Source organism: Pan paniscus, chromosome 15, assembly GCF_029289425.2.
Source record: "Pan paniscus chromosome 15, NHGRI_mPanPan1-v2.0_pri, whole genome shotgun sequence".
Taxonomy (NCBI): Eukaryota; Metazoa; Chordata; class Mammalia; order Primates; family Hominidae; genus Pan; species Pan paniscus.
In genome coordinates, this window is record NC_073264.2 from 67,850,240 (window position 1) to 67,871,048 (window position 20,809).

At 34.3% G+C, this 20,809-nt stretch overlaps 1 protein-coding gene and 1 pseudogene across 26 annotated transcripts in view; both read left to right on the top strand.

Moving 5' to 3' along the window:
* The window catches only part of GPHN (gephyrin), a 675,135-nt gene that overhangs the window by 239,811 nt on the left and 414,515 nt on the right, over positions 1–20,809 (top strand). The gene's annotated exons all lie outside the window — the stretch shown is intronic.
* Positions 15,665–16,151, top strand: LOC106635488 (probable ribosome biogenesis protein RLP24; annotated as a pseudogene).

Below are 20,809 nucleotides of genomic sequence, written 5' to 3' on the forward strand. Positions count from 1 at the left end.
CCAAGTTGTATTTGACATTTGGATTAAATCCTGAGGGGTAAGGAAGATTCGTCCCTGTGGTAGAAGTTTCTAAAGTCTTAAGTCAAATGAATTCTACTTACACTTTAGTTAGAAGGCCAATTAAGACAAACGTGCCTTAAAAGATCAAGTTTTTCAGTGTTAAAATTCTACATCTCAATATAAGTTATGAATACTACATTAAGTTCATTTGGTTATGAATTCAGTATTTTCACCTTTTGCTGCTATTGTTATACTTCAACTCTCTTATTTTTACAACTTTTTATTTTGAAAACTTTCAAACTTTAAAAAAATGTTGGGACAACAGTATAATGAACAGCTGCACTCTGCACACCTAGATTCTCATGATTGAGAATACATGCTGTATCTATTTATATCTCTGTCTTGCCTTCTCTCTATATATAACTTAAAAACTGTTTCAGACATAGTGACACTTTACCCCTGAATACTTCAGCATGTTTCCCTAAAATTAAGGACATTGTTCACCGTACTCTTATCATATGCTGGAAATGTTAACATTGAGACAATAATATCATAAAATATAACATACAAATCTATTTTTAGATTTCTCCAATTATCTCAAAATATTATTTATAGATTTTTTGATTCAGTATTCTGTGAGGGATTATAAATGATAATTTGATAGTGATATGTCTTCACCATTTTGTTATATATTGTCAGAAATTTGATGTAGAATAATTCATATGTTAGCAACTGTGGAAAGTGTTGCCAATTATGAAAAAAATGTAAATTTAGATAACTTAGAAATAGTCCACTAAGACTTTTATTATATAGTTGATTATATTAATTAAAGTAACTTGAATTCCTTGACAGTTTACTTATGTATAATGAGTGTTCATGATGCCCTAATTGAATTTTTATTTTTTTTAATTTAATTTTTAAAAATAATAATAATACAGTAAAAAAAAACCCTTTGTGATCTTTCTTGATAGTCACGTCCTCACATTATCAGTCTACCCTGCCTATCACAGATCTGTTTTACATCACTATAGTTTGTGTTTTTAAGAATGTCAAATAAATAGAATCAGAAAGTATGACCAGCTTCTCTCAGAGTAGAGTCTCTGAGATATATCCAAGTTGTGTATGTCAATAATTTATTCATTTTTATGGTAGATAGTATTCCATTGTACATATATACCATAGTTTGTTTATCTACTAACCCATTGAAAGACATTTGGGTTGCTTCCAGCTTTTGACTGTCACAAATAAATCTACTGTTAATATTTGTATATAAGTTTTGGTATGAACATAAGTTTTCATTTCTCTATAAATACCCAGATGTACAATTGCTGGCTCATATGATAAATGTATACTTAACATTATAAAAACCCGCCAAACTGTTTTCCAATGTCTGCATCATTTCAGTATTAGGCTCAATCAATTGTCTTATCCCATGTGAATTTGTATCCTGTATTACTTTATAAGACTCTGAGTCTTATTTAGATCCTGTGGAAAATATTGATATTTTTGTTTTGGCCTTCTGTGGATTGTGTGGTTCTAACCTTGGCTCTATTTTACAAGACTTTGGTGTGCAATTTGAATCTGTCATGAAAGTGTACCCTCTAGTGGTCACTCTGGGACCAGCTTGTAGATCTATTCTTAGCTAAGGCCTTTAAATATTTGATATGCTAATTAGTATCAAATCCATAAATGGGCAGATCCAGGGTGAGTAAAAGTTCAAAACAACTTTATGTAGTTGCTTTCCTGATCTCCCTTCCCTAAGTACTTTCTACTTCCCTTGGGGCTGTTTTTTTTTGTTGTTGTTGTTCTTCAAAAAAGAAATTGTTTCTTTCTGCAGTTTTACGACATCCTCACACCATTTAGCGCTGGTGATAAGATACCACCAAGGCTACATGGTGGGAAGACAGGGACATAGGGAAAAAATCCTACAGGGTTTGGTGCTGCCCTTTTGGCATTGCTGCTTCTCTGAAAGGTCGACCTCCCTCAGAGTTTTGACTCCTGCAGTCTCTCATTTCTGTCTTCTTTTATTTTAGCTGCCATGGGACTGTTCAGGGTTTGGGGCATAGAAAAATGAGGAAGAGGAGAGGGGGAAACAAAATAACCTGGAGATTTCTCCTACTCTTTCTCTGTCTGCACTGTAAGTGTTCAGAAAATTTCTCCTGGACCTCACTCACACCACGTAGTGCTCAGTTCTGGGTTTCTGGCTTCAGAGGTAGTGGAGGAAAATAAATGTTAAACTCAACATTGGTATTCTTCCCTCATCTGTCTACTAGTGTTAACTTTTCAGAGTTTTCAAATAAGTCTCTAGCCAGGTTTTTTAGTTGAATTAGCATGAGATAAAGAGAGTCTGGTCTTATTTCATCTTACTGGAATCAGGACCCCTAATTGATTTTTAAATGGTATTGGTGATATAATTGTCAGGCCATTTATTTCAGTATTTCACTAAGTAACTTCTAAACTGTGAAAAAAGTAATTATAAAATAAACATCAGGTATTTTTGTTCTTATTTGTATCTTTGACATGAGATAAAGTTTGTGGAAGATTTAACAAGAACATCATAAGAAGTTGACTATAAATTAGATGTTAATTCATTAATTTATTCACTCCACAGAAATTTAACGAGTACTGACTCTTGGCGTAGGATTGCAGATATTATAATGAACAAGATAGGCAGAGCTCCTTCTCAGGACTGGGTAATAGATTTGAGACAGTCATTTATAGTACATTGTAAAAAAAAAAAAAAAAACTGCCCCAGAGTTAATGTTAAAAATTGTTTTATTATTTTTTCTTTAAGATAAAACTTTTAAGGGGTCAGGGCTCTGGTAATGTTGAATGTACATTAATGCATTTATGTATGGACATAGCTGAGGATTTTGTTAAAATGTGCTTTAAATGATTACATAAATTAAATAAGCAATTTGTTCAGCAGGTTAAAAGGAAGATATTTCATATTTTTGTAAATGAACACATAAAATTTTTTCCTTTAAGATTTTAAATGCCAAATTATTTACTTAGGTAGTGAACTATAATGTTAACATTAAATAAAAAGAGATCCACATATCTACTCCTATTTCTATATTAATAAACTGTGATGATGTATCAATAAGTAGGATCATGTGCCATTAGGACTTGAAATAATGGAATATGGTACGTCCTAAAGCTTATTTTGTCATTCATCTAGCCAATAATATTAATTACTTAATATCACTGTTCAAGCTATCATCTTTGAGAAATACTGATTTAACAATAGTTTACACTAAATATGTAAAAAATAATTTTAAAGTCAAGCAAACCATAGGTTAATTACCCCATTACTTGAGAATGCAAAAAAAAAATACTTTTACTATAGTACTTATTAATAAACTCATTTTTAAATTTAAATTGCAAAAGTTATCACAGGCTTTCTATGGTATATGGAATTATAATAACATACTTTTAATTGATGTTTGTTGGAATTCACAGCATTTATAGACTTTTTAAATAAACTTTATTTTTTGGCAGTTTTAGGTTCATAGCAAAATTGAGCAGACAGCTCAGAGATTTTCCCATATACCCCCTGCACCCTTACATGCATAGCCTCCCCCATTATCAACATTCCTTACCAGAGTGGTATATTTGTTGCCATTGAAGCTACATTGACGTATCATTATTACCCGGTCCATACTTTGTAGTAGGATTCACTGTTGGTGTTGTATATTCCATGGGTGTGGACAAATGTATTATGACACCATTATACAGGTTGAATATCCCTTATCCAAAATGTTTGAGACCAAATTGTTTCTGATTTTGGATTTTGGAATATGTGTATATATGTAGTGAGAGATATTAGAGATGGGACCCAAATCTAAACATTAAATTTATTTATGTTTCATCTACACATGGCCTCAAGGTAATTTTATTCAATATTTTAAATAATTTTATGCATGAAGCAAAGTTTGCCTAAAACGAACTATAAGAAAGCAAAGATGTCAAGTGTGGAATATTCCACTTGTAGTGTCATGTTGGTGCTTAAAGTTTTTCAGGTTTTGGAGCATTTCAGATTTCAGATTTTCAGCTTCAGAATACTCAAACTGTAGTATAATCTAGAGTAGTTCCACTGCCCTAAAAATCCTCTGTATTCTACCTATTCATCCCTTTCTCCCCACAAGCCACCAGCAACCACGGATATTTTTAATGTCTCTATAGTTTTGCTTTTTCCAAAATGTCATATAGTTGGATTCTTATAGTGTGCGTCCTTTTCAGATAGGCTTCTTTTACTTAGTAATATGTGTTTAAGTTTCCTCCATGTCTTTTCATGGTTTGATAGCTTATTTCTTTTTACCATTGAGCAAAAAGAAATGAGTTGTTTATCATCCACTCACCTACTGAAGGACATCTTCGTTGTTTACAAGTTTTGGCCATTATGAATAAAGTCTGTATAAATATCCACATACAGGCTTTTGTGTGGACATAGTTTTCAATTCCTTTGAGTAAATACCATGGATTATGATTGCTGCATCATGTGGTACAGTATGTTTAGTTTTGTAAGAAACCACCAGACTGTCTTCCAAAGTAGCTATACCATTTTGCATTCTCACCAGCAATAAATGAGACTTCTTGTTGTTTCACATTCTTGCCAGCCTTTGGTATTATCAGTGTTCTGAATATTGAACATTCTAATAGGCTTATAGTCATATCTCCTTGTTTTATTAATTTGCATTTTACTGATGATATATGGTGTGGAGTATCTTTTCACATTATTATTTGTCATCTGTGTATCTTCTTTGGTGATGTGTTTGTTAAGGTCCTTGGCTCATTTTTCAATAGAGTTGTTCATTTTCTTATTGTTGAGTTTTAAAATCTCTTTGTATATTTTGTATAACAATTCTTTATCAGATTTGCCATTTGAAAATATTTTCTTCCAGTCTGTGGCTTGTCTTTTCGTTCCCTTCACAGTGCCTTTTACAAAGCAGGGTTTTTTTTTAATTTTTAATTTTTGTGAGCATATAGTAGGTCTGTGTATTTGTAGGATTCATGAGATATTTAGATACAGGCATACAGTGCGTAATTGTCACATCAGGGTAAATGGAGTATCTATCACCTCATGCATTTATCCTTTCTTTGTGTTACAAACAATCCATTTATACTCTTTTAGTTATTTTTATATGTACAATAAATTATTGTTGACTATAGTCACCCAGTTTTGCTGTCAACAGAGTTGTTAATTTTAATGAAATCTAACCTACTGTTTCTTTCTTCCAAGGATGTTGCCTTTGCTGTCATATCTAAAAAGTTATTACCAACCCAAGGTCATCTAAATATTCTTCTATTATCTTCTAGGAGTTTTATATTTTTATGTTTTACATTTAGGTCTGATTCATTTTGAATTAATTTTTGTGAAGGCTGTCAGGTCTGTGTTTAGATTCATTTTTTTTGCACATCATGTCTTTTAAGATTCTGAGTTCTTTCGGAAGACATTCCGTGGCTGGGATTCCAATTTTGGCTCTGCAAGGACATATCACTACTCTCATACTAAAATCAGACTTATAATTGTAGTCTCTGTTTTCCAAGTCAGGAAATAAGGAAAGGACCAGGACACCAGTAGTAGCCATGGTCTTAAGGCTCCAAAAAGATGTAGAGAGGAAAATACATAAATACATTAACTTAGTGGAGGTGAGGGAGGAGGATGACCTTGGTGCCCCCTCACTTTTTTAAGCACAGGTAAAGTTGATTCGTAATAATGTCAACATGTACTTCTTTAATTTTTTGGTAGCAGGAAAAAGGTAAATTAAAGCTTACCAATGTTTTGTAAAATTCTAAGTATCACTGGCCCTCTTGTATTTTATCAATGCTGAAAATGTGATGCTTGAATCCAAAAACAAATGAAATCAAGGTTTGATTAAACCGGTTCTAAGACTTCATTACTTTGCTACTTCTGACTTACTGCCACATATTACTATTACTCCTAATTGTACTAGGTTGCTTTGGTTTGGATTCCAGCAAACGAGGTAAGTTGGCACAAGTGACCTAAAAATAAAGTTTTTGTACTGCTGGGATATCATTTGGCTGGTTTTCTAATTTTGTTGGGCTTGGATCAGAATTAATTATGTGTTATTTTCATATCAATGTCAAGTCTGTATTTATAGCATTCTTTTTTTTTAGAAGTCACAGAATTTTTAAAAGTAGCAGAAAAACAATAAATGATATTGAAAAAATTTTAGTACTTACATTTTCGTCATGATCTTCTAAAGCCTCCTAAAAGAAACATTGCTCTTGTGAATAGTGCTGCAGTGAACCTACACATTCATGTGTCTTTGTAATAGAATGCTTTATATTACTTTGGATATATACCCAATAATGGGATTGCTGGGTTGAATGGTATTTCTGTCTCCACGTCTTTGTGGAATCACCACACTGTCTTTCAGAATGGTTGAACCAATTATATTCCCACTAACAGTCTATAAGCATTCTGTTTTCTCTGCAACCTCACCAGCATCTGTTATTTTTGGACTTTTTAATAGCCATTCTGATGGCTGTGAGATGATATTTCATTGTGGTTTTTATTTGCATTTCTCCAATGATCAGTGATGTTGAGCTTTTGTTTATATGCTTGTTGGCCACATGTATGTCTTCTTTTGAGAAGTGTCTGTTCATGTCGTTTGCCCACTTATTAATGGGGTTGTTTGGATTCTTCTTTTAAATTTGTTTAAGTTCCTTATAGATGCTGGATACTAGACTTTTGTCAGATGCATAGTTTGCAAAAATTTTCTCCCGTTCTGTAGGTTGTCTGTTTATTCTGTTGATAGTTTCTTTTGCTGTGCAGAAACTCTCCATTTGTAGAGCCCTGCAGGATAGATTTAGCATAATTCTTGAAGACCCTAGTATTTTCAGAATGGTCAATAAGCATTGGCTTCAACTTAAAGTCACTAGCTGCACTAGTCCCTACCAAGAGAGTCAACCTGTCCTGTGAAGCTTTGAAGCCAGGCATTGACTTTTCCTCTCTCGATGTGAAAGTCCTAGATGGTATCTTCTTCCAGTATTTAAGGTTGTCTTATCTACATTGAAATTCTGTTATATAGAATAGCCATCTTCATCAATGATCTTAGCTAGATCTTCTGGATAACTTATTGCAGCTTCTACACTAGCACTTGCTGCTTTACCTCATATGTTTTTGTTACAGATATAGCTTCTTAAACCTCATGAAGCAACTTCTGCTAGCTTCCAACTTTTCTTCTGCAGTTTCCTCACCTCTTTCAGCCTTCATAGAATCGAAGAGAATTAGGGCCTTGTTCTGGATTAAGCTTTGGCTTAAGGAAATGTTGTGGCTTCTATCAAGACCACTCAGACTTTCTCCATATTAGCAATAAGGCTTTCTCTCTCTTGTCATTTGTGTATTCACTGGAGTAGCACTTTTAATTTTTTTCAAAAACTTTCCCTTTGTATGCACTACTTGGCTTTTTGCCATAAGAGAAGGTTATCTCAGCTTTTGACATGCTTTCTTCTCTAGCTTATTCATTTCTAGCTTTTGATTTAAAGTGAGAGATATGTGACTCTTCCTTTCACTTGAATAGAAACCACTGTAGGGTTATTAATTAGCCTAACGATGTTGTTGTTTCTCAAGGAATAAGGAGACCCAAGAAGAGGGAGAGAGACAGGAAAATGGCCAGCTGGTCGAGCAGTCAGAACACACACATTTACTGATTAAGTCCCCTGTCTTATATGGGCTCAATTGATGTTGACTCCAAACAATTACAAGAGTAATATCAAAGATTAATTATTACAGTTTACAATAGCAGACATGATATTAATAAAAAAGTTTTAAATACTACGAGAATTACTAAAACGTGACACAGACGTGAAGTGAGCACATGCACTTGGAAAAATGGCCCCAGCAGACTTCCTTGACATGGGTTGCCAGAAACCTTCAGGTTGTGAAAAGCACAATAAAGCGAAGCACAATTAAAAAATGTGTTTCTTAAACAACAAGACTATAATGGACAAGAAAGAGCTGAGACTAGAGACAGCAGACCAACATGTTAATCTAAGTCAGGAATCCTAAAGTGAAGCAATAGGAGTGGTTAAAAAAAAAAAGAGAAGAGAGATTGATTTCATAAATAATTGTAATATAGAATTAGTAGCATTGAATCCTGATACACCCACAGAAAATATATACAAACGTGTTTAAATAATGAAAATTTATGGTAGATTCTGTTATTGGCCCTGATTTTCAACCATGTCCGTCAAAGCCCTTTGCCATATAATTTTTTAGGAACCCACTGTTGGGGGTGGAGTGGACTTCCTTGCCTTATAAATTTGTATTTGACCACTTAACTTGTTGTTACCAATGGATAGAGCCCCTGGGTATATACTTACTCTCTTGTACATCTACCATGCAATAAGAATATGTGTGACAGTATTTTGGTGTCAGGAGAAGGATGAGAGATACATCGAGGAGAGCTACTCCCAGGCCTGGACCAGATAATTCTTCAGTTAGCCATGTACTCATGAATGAACCCAGCTGAGCCCAGCCTGAAGCAGCCATTTTTTAAGCAGTGCACAGATTTAGGATAAATAATAAGTTATGATTGTTTTAAGCCCCTGAGTTTTAGGGTGGCAGTCATAGCTAACTGATATAAAGTTTCTATTCTGCCAAAAAAAAAAAACATTTTAAAGTTATATTCTATTATATTTTCACACATCAATTGATGTGAAAACAAAATATAATCTACTGATCCAACAGGAAAACTGCTTGCATTATTGGTTTTATTTATTAGACTGCCTTAATGAAGCAATCACGCAGCTAGAAAGGGAAAAATAAAACTAATATAATTTATAAAAATAGCTTTATTGATATATACCTTATATACCATAAAATTTACTTATTTTAAGTGCACAATTCAGTGATTTTTAGTATACTTATTTTTGCCACTGTCACCACAATGTAATTTCAAACATTTCCATCATCCCAAAAGAAATCTCTGTGCCCATTACCAGTCACTTTTTTTCTCTCCCACCTCCAGCTTAAGACTATGTAACCACAAATCTACTTCCTATCACTATAGATTTGCCTATTCTAGACTTTTCATAGCAATAGAATTATACAACATATAGGGATTTTTGTGTTTAGCTTTTTTCACTGAGCATTTTTTAAGGTGCTTCTATATTGAAGCATGTTTTAGTAGTTCTTTCTTTTTTATTTCTGGATAGTAATCCATTATCTGAGTTTATCACATTTTGTTTATTTATTCATCAGTTAATGGATATTTGAGTTTTCCACTTTTTGTCTATTATCAATAATGGTATGAACATTCATTTACAAGTGTTTGTACAAACATTATGTTTTTATTTCTCTTAGATAAGTACTTAGTTGTAGTAGAATTTCTGGGTCACATGGTGACTCTGTCTTCAGCATTCTGAGAAACTTAAAGTTTTCCAAAGTGACTGTGCCATTTTACACTCCCACCAGAAATTTATGAGGGAAAACTGATAGTAATTTAATTATACTGAATATTCAATTTATACTACTAGTGACTTTCGTATCATAATACAGAATGATAGTAACTATATATAAAAGATAATAATCAGATAATCTGAAAATAATAAAACTGTGAAATGTACTTCTCTCTATAGTGAGTCATATGTGTAAGTTATGCAACAGGTGAAGAAATGTGTAAGATAGGCCTTTTAAAACACAATCTTAAATCTTATTAAGGTTTTCTAGAGTAATATAAATAATGTGATAATAGAAATAAGATCTACTTATTTTCTACTATTCTGTAAAATTATTAAATAATTAAATTTTCTTTCTATAGTAATCTTGTTACACCAAGCTCACTTTGTACTATTGTGCCTATACAGAAATTACACTAATTTTTTCTCCATTAAAACATTAAAATAGCCTTTTGACTTTTATAGACTTCAGAGAAGTTGTCATTATATCTCAAGTGCTATGAATGTGAACTGTGGGAATGTGAACTTTACTAAGAATCAATTATATAGCCTAAGTTGGTGTTTTATATTTGTTTTTCCTGCACTGTTATGGAAACCTGTAAAATATGTTAACATTGAACTATTTGGTCTTATTTAGACAGTATTTTATCTTACAATGCTGTATGATGAAATCCTGCACTCAAATAAAACATTAATCAGCAGAACTTAAATAAAAATATATGACTGTTAATTTTGTAGTCTTCCTACTTGCTTAGAAATTAAATTTCTAATAAATCTTTTTCTCTGATTTTGTGCAAAACAGTGCTATTGGCTGGTGACTTCACTGTCTAAGAATATGGATTTATAAAGGTATAGAGAGTATCGGTTATATAGAGGTATCAGGTAAAGTTCATGCAAGCCAAATATTTTTAAGCATTCAATGGTGTTTTCTTGTAGGAATTAAATGTATTTATTAGCTTGACTTTACTGACTATGTTTGCTTAATATTAATCTATTAGAGCATAACTGCATAACATGGGTTTTAAATGAAGCTTGCTGTTACTCTAAATTTATGTCACAAATGTGGCTCTGGGAAATTTTTCAAGTTTGTCTCAGTGCTTTAAGCCTTATAAAAATGAGCAAGTAACTCATAAATAATAGACAGTTCCTCAGAACTCATTTAAAGTGCACTCCTTTTATTGGCAAAATTTCCATATGTTCTTTGGCTCTTTGAGATGTAGACTCTGTAGAGCTATTTAACTACCATTATTTTCTGGTGATTTTTTTCAGGTACCTTTCTTTATGATTTATGGTTCTGTAAAATCTTACATCAGTGTGTAGCTAGAATTATTTAGTCACATATTTTTAAATAATTTTAAAATTTCGTAAAAATTCCTGTGACCCATGAACATCATCAACCAATGTTATGAGATAAAATACTTCCCTCCCCAAATTAGAATGCTTTTCTTTCATATATTTCAAGCGTGAGTCAGAATTGGAAAGGTACTAATTTAAATGCATTGTGCTTTCTCTAAAGTGGACAAAAGGAAAATAATAGTTAATAAGAGAGCTTTCTAGCATGGTACCAAATAAACATTTGGGCTGGTGAATGAGCAAGAGAAGTACGGGGTAATCCACTTGTCCTGACTTTCAAGAGTTTTCTCCTTGCCAACTTATCACATTTGTAATTAATTAATATTTGTGCATTTATCTGCTTAATGTCTTCCTCTATTATAAGTTGTATAAACACAAAGATTGTCTATCTTATTCTCTCCTTTACCTCTAACCCCAGGATATTGTGGGGCACATGGTAGAAGTTGCTCAAAAAAGTTTTTGTTGAATATATTCATGAATTTGAATGTTTTGCCCTACAAATTAACTTTAAAAGTACTTATGGAGTACATGCCGATTTAATATACCTATAATAAATATGAATATTCATTGCATGTGTACATGTCAATATTTAACAGCTATCATTTATTTAATGCTTTTTTTCAACTTTACAAAGTGCCCTAACATATTTTTTTAAATGTTTGTTGCTCACAGTAATCCTGTGAGGCATATGATGATATTGCTGTCGTTCCTCCTTATCCACAGGTTTCTTATCTAAACCTGTGGTTGTGTAGGCAGGGGCACAACTGTGCTTTGCATCCACAGATGTGGAGGGCCAACAGAACTCGAGCATCCTCTGCATTTTGTATCCACGGTGGTCCTGGAACCAATCCTCCATGGATATGGAGAGTCAACTGCATTTCCATTTTATAGGCAAGCAATATGGAGTTTAGATTAAAAAAAATTATTTGCTCCAAGAACACATAAGTTTTTAAGTGATCAATCCTGGACTTGAATCATTTGTTTTTACTGTCTTTTGGATGGCAACTTTAACTTTGTACCATATACCTAGTTCTTCATTAATTAAGAGATGGTTACAAAATTAAGATACATATAATTGTCATAAGATCCTCAAATAAATAAATGCTTTCGGTTATTTTACATGTGCTGAGAATAGTAGTCACCTTTGATAATGAGAATGAAGTATAATAAATCTAGGTTATGATGTTTATTTAAGTCTGAATCATGTAAAACAGAACAGGCATACTTCTAAACTAATTCTGTTAGACAGACATAGAAATCCCTGACAATTAATGAAGTAGCACATAGTGGTCTTTGAATTACCTAAATTATTTATTTCCTTACATATCCCACAGATACTTGAGTTCAGCTCATTAAATTTTCTATTATTTCATTAAAACCAATGCAGTTAGCGGTAATAGGGGAGTGAAAGGAGAAGGAAATTGTGTAGAGCAAGATACTTTATTTGAGAGTGGTTATGTATGAGGTGGAGGTGGGGAATCCAGGAAAACCATGGAGTTATGAAAAAATTAAAACTCATTGGTATATTTTATTTGAACTAAAGTTGATACAATCTCCAAGAACTAGAAGTATTTATTACATAAAATCATCTTTTTCAAAAGTATATGTAAACCTTAATTGCTGTCAGAAAAATATGCACAATAGTGTGTATACTTGCATTAAAAAGGGATATATATATATACACGCACACACACACATACATACACACACAAATATAAATGGGAGATACAAGTGCAATTGCATTTATTGATTGATTGAGACCAATTCTCACTCTGTCACCCAGGCTGAAGTGCTGTGGCACGATCTCAGCTCAGTGCAGCCTCCACCTCCTGGGTTCAAGCGATTCTCCTGCCTTAGCCTCCCGAGTAGCTGGGATAACAAGCGCGTACCACCCTGTCCAGCTAACTTTTGTATTTTTAGTAGAGACAGGGTTTCACCATGTTGGCCAGGCTGGTCTCAAACTCCTGGCCTCAAGTAATCTGCCCACCTCAGCCTCCCAAAGTGTTGGGATTACAGGCGTGAGCCACCACACCTGGCTGCAATTGCTCTTATATGCATAGAGGGACACATAAAAATCTGGTTGGCAGGGTAGGGAGGAAAACTTTTTACTGTATGCACTTCCCTAACATTATAGTTATTTTTACCATGTGAATGTGTTGTGGTCTTTCTGCTCCTTAATTCAGCTAGGTCCAAGTCTTTTTCTCACAACCAGGAAGAATTAGGCAGGCATGTGGACACTGTACAGTGAGTGGAATAGAATTTATTAAGTGAAAGGAAAAATTCTCAGCCAAGAGGGGATGTGGTGGGGAGGGGTGTTTCCCCCCCCCAAAGGTGGGAAAATTCCCCGTGTAGCTGGTCCTGGGCCTTTTATGGACTTAGAATGGGGAGTATGTGCTGATTGGTTTGTGATTATGCAAAAAAGGTTAAAGTGAAGACACCACTCAAAGGTGGGCACGACAGTGTAGAAAACCAATTAGGAAAGGGTAGGTATATATAAAATAGGTGAAGGTGGGGATCAGTCAGAGGAAAGGCTGCCAAACAGGAAGACAAGTTATCGATCCAGTCCAAAGGTTAAACTTGTAGCTTGGCTTTCAGGCTTTAAACTGTCTTTGGCTTGAAAGTGGGATTTCACAGGGGACCCACCCCCTATCTGCCTAGGCATTTGGCTGCCTCCTATCACTCTAATTTTCCCCCTCTGAAAAGGTACCTCTCTAACTGCCATTAGAATAGGGATGAAGACGATCTTAACTGCTTTCTGCTGATAGAGGGCACTGTTTGGGGAAAATAGCAGTCAAATCTCCCTCAGAGGCTTGTCTAAGGATCCCCAGTAAAAGGGAGCCATCGTTTGAAGCTACAGTTGCATGACCATTTTGAGTTTGATGGCCTGAAGGCGAGAATAGAGAAACTGGGTTATTAGAAGACATGTATCAAAATGAAAAAAGGGGGTAAGGACAGCTTAGAAATCCTGAGGCTGCCACCATGCCAGGATAACTGGTGGCTGTAGTTGTACCTGCTAAGGTTTGGGTGCATGGGGCTTGGCTTTGGTTAGCTCCCTTGGCCTTATTTTCCCAAAGAAACCTCCGGGTTATGGGCACCCCATTTATTTCTATCACCTGGCAGGATTTGCAGGATAATTGCCCAGAACTAGAATATTGATCCAGATTTTTACTTTACCCATCCCTCTGTTTCTTGTGAGCTGCAGCCAGAGACCACTGTTTGGTTCACAGGGTTAGTCTAAAACATAGGCAAAAACTTAAAAACAAATAATGAGATTAGAATTTAATGGCAAGTGTATGATAAGTTTTGAAACATAATTTTTCTCTCTCTAGTCCTCATTTTTGTCAAAAACAAATCATGATAGGACTGAGTTGTTTGCAAAATAAATTTTAATCTTATACTTGGCTTGAATATTTGCATAAAGTGCAGCAAGAATAATTATTTTTCACATAGGCTTTTAAAATTGGCTTTGATGGAACTCTGTTCCACAAGGAATCTCAGATAAGACTTTCTTAAAGCCTAGCCCAGCCATGGGTTTCTACCCTCAAATGCCTGTGAGTTGGGTAAATTCCACTCTTGAGGTCCCAAGATAACTTGGGGTTCCTGGGTCTATTAGAAAGTGACATTCTTTACTCACCACAGGTTAGGAACCCTGTACAGGGACTGTGTAGACAAGGTATGAGGCCAGTTTTCCCAAGGGGCTCTGCAAGTCAAGCTTGATTCCTTAAAGGAAGGCATAACCTTCTACTCAAAGCCTTGGTAAAACAACCAGTTTCTCTAATTGTGTCCTGTTGCAAAAGAAAATGGATTCTTATTGCACTGATGCAAATAACAATATTACCATAAGTTAAACATACTTACTGTTGTTGGTTTAAAGTCTTTTTTATCTGAGGTAAGAATAGCAACCCCTGCTCTTTTTTGTTTTCCATTTGCATAGTATTTCTCCAGCTCTTTACTTTAAGCCTGTTGGTGTAACGTGAAATGGGTCTGTTGAAGATAGCAGAGGGATGAATCTGGTTTTATTATCCAACTTGCAACTCTGTTACTTTTAAGTGCAGCATTTAGACTGTTTACATTCAAGGTTAATATTGATATATGAGGCTGCTTTGATCATATGGTGAAGTTGTTAGCTGGTTGTTTTGTAGTTTCCATTGTGTGACTGCTTTATAGGGTCTGTGCACTGTATACATAAGTGAAATACGTAATATAACTAATTAAAATCAAATATTGAAAATTTAAATTAGAGAGACTTCTGAATTATAGTTTTTGCATATTTTTAGAATAGATTTATTATTTTACATGTATACAATTACTAAGATAATCACAGGCCTCTGTTTAAATTATTGCTTTCTCAGAGGTTAAATAGCACCACCCAATCTAAAGTTGTTTTCATGCATTATGTGACATCATCCTCTTTATAATGTTTTCTTTACAGCACTTACAATATTTGAAATTTTCTACTTACTCATTTACTACCCATTTCCCCCGGTAGAATGTAAGATCCATGAATACAATTACTATATGTGTTTTGTTAACTTTCTATCTAGCACATGAAATAATGCCTAGCACATAATAAGTTCTCAGTGAATATTCAGTGAAAGAACAAAAGTGTTTAGAAGTATTATTTTAATAAATAGATAAAATTTTAGTAGTGTATCAAGAGTCTTTATAATCTTTAGAGAGCCACAGTGTTTCTTGTGTAGTTTAAAAATTACTCTGTAATCTCATTTAATTATGTTTTGCACTCTTTGTATATCGTAAGAGGTTAATTTATATGAGGTCTGTCAAATTGTCATATAATCTATAAGTTTTTAATGAATGTTTATTGTACCCATATTATATGAAATAATTACAATGGGTTGGTGGGGGCCCACGCGGGTTCAACATGCATATCGAGAAGTGTTATTTCTGTTCGGGGCCCATCTACCCTGGCCACAGCATGATGTTCATCCACAATGATTGCAAGGTGTTCAGATTTTGTAAATCTAAATGTTATAAAAACTTTAAAAAGAAGCATAATCCTCGCAAAGTTAGGTGAACCAAAGCATTCCATAAAGCAGCTGGCAAAGCGCTTAGAGTGGATAATTCATTTGAATTTGAAAAACATAGAAATGAACCTATCAAATACAGAGAGAGCTATGGAATAAAAGTATTGATGCAATGAAGAGAGTTGAAGAGATCAAGCAGAAATGCCAAGCGAAATTTATAATGAACAGATTGAAGAAAAAGAGCGGCAGAAAGTTCAGGATATCAAAGAAGTCAAGCAAAACATCCATCTTATCCGAGCCCCTTTTGCAGGCAAAGGGAAGCAGTTGGAAGAGAAAATGGTATAGCAGTTACCAGAGGATGTGGATATGGAAGATGCTTCTTAAAAATCTCTGTAACCATTTCTTTTATGTATATTTGAAGATGCCCTTTGGAGACTTGGAACTACTAAATTATTAGTTTATTTTTTACATAGGTCACTTAAATGAAAAGTGATTAATATATCTTTCCTACATTTCCATCTACAAAACATCAGATATTACGGATATTAGATTGCATCTCAGTGCTAAATTTTCACTGATAGATATACTTAATGTAAATCATGAAAATTCTACTTATAACTATAGAAGTGAATTGTGGACGTAAAATGGTTATGCCATTTGGATAATGGCACTAGGCAGCATTTGTATAATAACTAGTGACAAAAATTCATGGCTAGTGATAAAATATTATTTACAGTAAAATATTCCCTTTATTAATATTATAGAAGGGGGGATACAACAAGAAACTAACAATTTGTATGACAGTGTCAAATATTATTTTGATTTTAGTATTTCCTGTTTTCGTTTATTTGCATCTTAGAAGAGCATAATGACATTGTTTGATGAAGCTTAATTATGCTGCACTGCTTTGACCTGGTTTAACCCTTCTGATAGGTAGTTGTGGATGTTGGGGATGAGAACTGAATAATCTTTGCCTGGAGTGACACTACACTCTAGAATTTCCATTTTGGAGAAATACTCAGTTCTTTTTTTTTTTTTTTTTTGAGACGGAGTCTCTTTCTGTGGCCCAGGCTGGAGTGTAGTGGCGTGATCTTGGCTCACTGCAAGCTCCACCTCCTGGGTTCACGCCATTCTCCTGCCTTAGCCTCCCGAGTAGCTGGGACTACAGGCACCCACCACCACTCCCAGCTAATTTCTTTGTATTTTTAGTAGAGACTGGGTTTCACCATGTTAGCCAGGATGGTCTTGATCTCCTGACCTCGTGATCCACCCGTCTCGGCCTTCCAGAGTACTGGGGAGAATACTCAGTTTTAACTTGTGATTCCTGGTAGAGCATACTTTATTTTTCTAGCCTAGCAATGATGTAGAAGCAGAGGAATCCCAGTGCCCTTTAAAAGTTATTATGTGGTTTTCTTTTAAAAAGCTCCTGTTTTTGGAAAGTAGAATTTATGGGTACACCATCTGTTCATTATTTGCACATAAAATAAAACCTTTTGAAAGGTTAAAAAAAAAAAGAATTACAATGGAATTTTACTAGTGTTCATTAAAAATATGACCACTAAATAAAACTGCAAATAAGAGAAATGGCATATTTCTAAATAAAGGCTTCTAATTAATATACTAATTACCAATGGTTCATGTCAGAATGTTAAAGCTCTTGAAAGATTTCCTAATTTGCTTCTTTGTAAACTACTTTCTCTTTAGGAATTATGTAAGGCATAATAATACAAACTGATTATATTCCACTGGCCAACCTATGTGAAAGTTCTTTAAAATGAGGAATATATTATGGTCGATATCTTTAATGATAATTACCTTTCCATGGTGTAAAATCTGAAGAACAATCTTGTCGTTATGACAGCATTTATATATGAAAATTTAATTCTAAGAAATATATGGATTTGCAGAGAAGTGTCACATAGTAAAAAAAAAAAAAAGTCTGGGCTCTGGGATGACATTGTTCTAAGTAGCAGACTGTTTTCTATTCATAACCTTGAGCAAGTTAACTTTTCTGAACCTCAGGTATAGTGCTGAAACAGTATATGTAAAAATGCCTAACACAATGCCTATTAGAAATGCTCAGTAGATTCTAATTCTCTTTTCTTCCCGAGTAAAGTGGAAGCAAAGACTCTTCTCAAAAGTATGGTGGCCACATTTACCAAAATAGTAGAAAAAAAGAATGGTGAGGTAAAAAGGTACCCATTTAACCTCACTAAGGATGACTGTATTTACCAGTGTTAAACAGGGGAGTTTCTAATCAAAGGCTTTTAGGAATCAATTTTGACCATATTTTAAAGCAATAGCTACATTTATTTTCCAAAATTATTTTGGTCTTTAAGTCATAGATTATATGGTAATATAAATCAGAATGTCTTCTATCTTCAATTTTGGCTAAAGGCAAATAGTAATACCTAACACTTATTTACATGCATACTATATACTGTCAGCCGTCCACATCTGTGGGTTCCTCCGCATCCGTGGGCTCCACATCTGTGAATTCAAACAACTGCAGATCAAAAATATTTAGAGAAAGACAATAAAAGTAATAAAAAATACCATATTACAACTATTTATATAATATTCATATTGTATTAGGTATCATAAGTAATCTAGAGATGATTTCAAGCAGGGTTCCCGAAACCCTGGGCCATTGAACAGTAGTGGTCCATGGCTGGTTGGGAACCAGGTCACACAGCAGGACGTGAGCGGCAGACATGTGAGCAAAACTTCATCTGTATTTACAACCACTCCCATTACCGCCTGAGCTCCACCTTTTGTCAGATCAGTGGCAGCATTAGATTCTCATAGAAGCACAAACCCTATTGTGAACTGCACATGTGAGGGACCTACGTTGTGTGCGCCTTATGAGAATCGAATGCCTGAAGATCTGCCACTGTCTCCCGTCACCCCCAGATGGGACTGTCTAGCTGCAGCAAAACAAGCTCAGGGTTCCCACTGATTTTACATTGTGATGACATGTATAATTATTGCATTATATATTACAATGTAATAAGAATAGAAATAATGTGCACAATAAATGTAATGCATTTGAATCATCACAAAACCATGCCCCCAACCCCCCAATCTTTGGAAAAATTGTCTTCCATGAAACCAGTGCCAAAAAGTTTGGGAACCACTGATTTAAAGTATATGATGGGAGGATGTTCGTGGGTCACACACAAATACTGTGTCTTTCTATATAAGGGACTTGAGCATTAGTGTATGTTGTTATCTGCAGGGGGAGGGAAGGTGTTCTGAAACCAGTCCCTCAAGGATACCCAGGGAGGACTGTACCAAGTACTGTTCTGTAAACTTGGCCTAGATTAACTCATATAGTTAATCCTATATGGTAGGTTTTTTTTTTTTAATCATTTTACGGATCAGGAAACTGATGCAAGATGAATTAAGAAAACATGCCTAAACTTACACAACAAATACGTGCCAGGTCAGGGCTGAGATTCTGATCTAGGTAAACTGACTCTAGATTTTATGCTTTTAATTTTCCACAGTATTCTGAGATAAATACAGAGAAGTGGTACAAACTTGAAACAGGTCTAAAAAGTTAAGCACAGAATGGATTGAGACCTTTAAAAAGCTGAAGGAAAAATATAGAGAATAACTTCTGTAGCTATATATCATCAAGAAAAATCAGTAAATCTATTGTATAGAAATAATAGCACAAATTTAAAATATAACAATAATATAATTACTTATTGTACATGATTAGTATTCTAAGTTTAAAATACAATAAAAATTAAAGAATTACTTGACTTTTTAAAAACTTTTTTCTTTTGCCCTCCTGTGAGGACAGTCATTATTATTTTAAAAAAGAAGATAATCATGTTTAATAGTTAAGCATGTATGCACTTAGTTGCTTTAAATGATTTAAAAATACTATCAACCTGAACTACTATATATCCAGATAATAAAAAAATGAAAAATAACATGTGATGTCAGAACCACTGTTAATCTTTTAGAAATCTGTTGATTATCTTTGAGTAAAAAGAACAGAAGGGTGAACCTTGATTGACCACTTCCCATTCTTTCTGATGTGAGAGGGTATCTCAAGTCAAAAAAGAACAGGTACTGACAAGGTTGCACAGAAAAGGGAACACTTATTCACTGCTGATGGGAGTGTAAATTAATTTGCCCATTGTGAAAAGCAGTGTGGCAATATTTGAAAGAAAAAACAGAATTACCATTTGACCCAGCAATTCCATTATTGGATACATAACCAAAGGAATATAAATTCTTCTGCCATAAACACACTTGTATATGTAAGTTCATTGCAGTACTATTGACAATAACAAAGACATGGAATCATCTAAATGCCCATCAGTGGTAGACTGGATAAAGGAATGAGAGCATGTCTTTTGCAGCAGCCTTTGGAGCCAGAGGCTATTATGTTAAGTGAACTAATGCAGGAACAGAAAACCAAATGCCGTATGTTCTCACTTATAAGTGGAAAACATGGAGTACACATGGATTCAAAGACAGGAGCAACAGACAGTGGGGCCTACTTGAGGGTAGAGGGTGGGAGGAGGGAGTGGAATGAAAAACTACCTATTGGGTACTCTGCGTATTACCTGGGTGACAAAATAATCTGTACACCAAACTCCCATGACGCACAATTTACCTATATGACAAACCTGCACATGTACTACTGAAACAGAAAAAAAAAAGAATGACTGAATGTACACTATGATGGAAAAGCTGTATAATTTATTATCTACATATAGTCATCTATTTAGAATGAAATATATATCTAGATAATTAACTTCAGTTGATATGTACTAGTTCTTCATTTCAATCTTTCTTATTCAGGAATTGATTAAATAGAGACTCCAGTTCCACCTGTGGTGGAGTAGATTCTATGAAAACTAGCTAGAATACATAAAACAATTGTTTGAAGGAATTGGAGAACAACCAGTTTAAGCAGGACTTGAGGGATAATGGTTCTTGGGAGAACAGAATAGAAGCACTGGAAATGAACTCCACATTTACCCTAACTTTTTCCCTGAGAGCATTTTTCAATTCCTAGT